This window comes from Antrostomus carolinensis, unplaced genomic scaffold (assembly GCF_000700745.2).
Source record: "Antrostomus carolinensis isolate BGI_N321 unplaced genomic scaffold, ASM70074v2 scaffold26267, whole genome shotgun sequence".
Taxonomy (NCBI): Eukaryota; Metazoa; Chordata; class Aves; order Caprimulgiformes; family Caprimulgidae; genus Antrostomus; species Antrostomus carolinensis.
The window spans coordinates 14,329-14,706 of record NW_010329870.1 but is presented as its reverse complement, the minus strand read 5'-3'; the positions used below and the strand labels follow the sequence as shown (position 1 = coordinate 14,706).

At 61.9% G+C, this 378-nt stretch overlaps 1 protein-coding gene across 1 annotated transcript in view; it reads left to right on the top strand.

Moving 5' to 3' along the window:
• The window catches only part of EPHB3 (EPH receptor B3), a 13,286-nt gene that overhangs the window by 807 nt on the left and 12,101 nt on the right, over nt 1–378 (top strand). The gene's annotated exons all lie outside the window — the stretch shown is intronic.

The following is a 378-nucleotide window of genomic DNA, read 5'->3' as shown; positions in this document are numbered from 1 at the left end:
GGTCCTGACTGGTGTGGTGCCTGCTGTGACACACTGGTTAACATCTGCCAGTGCTGTCCTCTGCGGGATGCATCTCCCCACCAGGAGCCGTGGCTTGAGCCGTGGTCCTCAGCAGTGATCCAGCGCGTTTAAACCCCTGAGCGTTACCAAAACCTCCCTCTTGCCCCAGCTGCCGTGTCCAGCATTTCTCCTCTCTCCCTCCTGCAGTGCTCGTAGCTGGGGCGAGCGGCTGTTCCTGGCAAGCGTGATTTCACACTGCTTGTGCAGAGGCACTCGGAAGCGCCGGTGCTGAGCGGGACCCGCTGTGCTGGCTGCGGGAGAAGCCGTGTGGGTGCACACAGATGCACATTCCCTCTGCCAGCACTGAGGGCTTGCAGC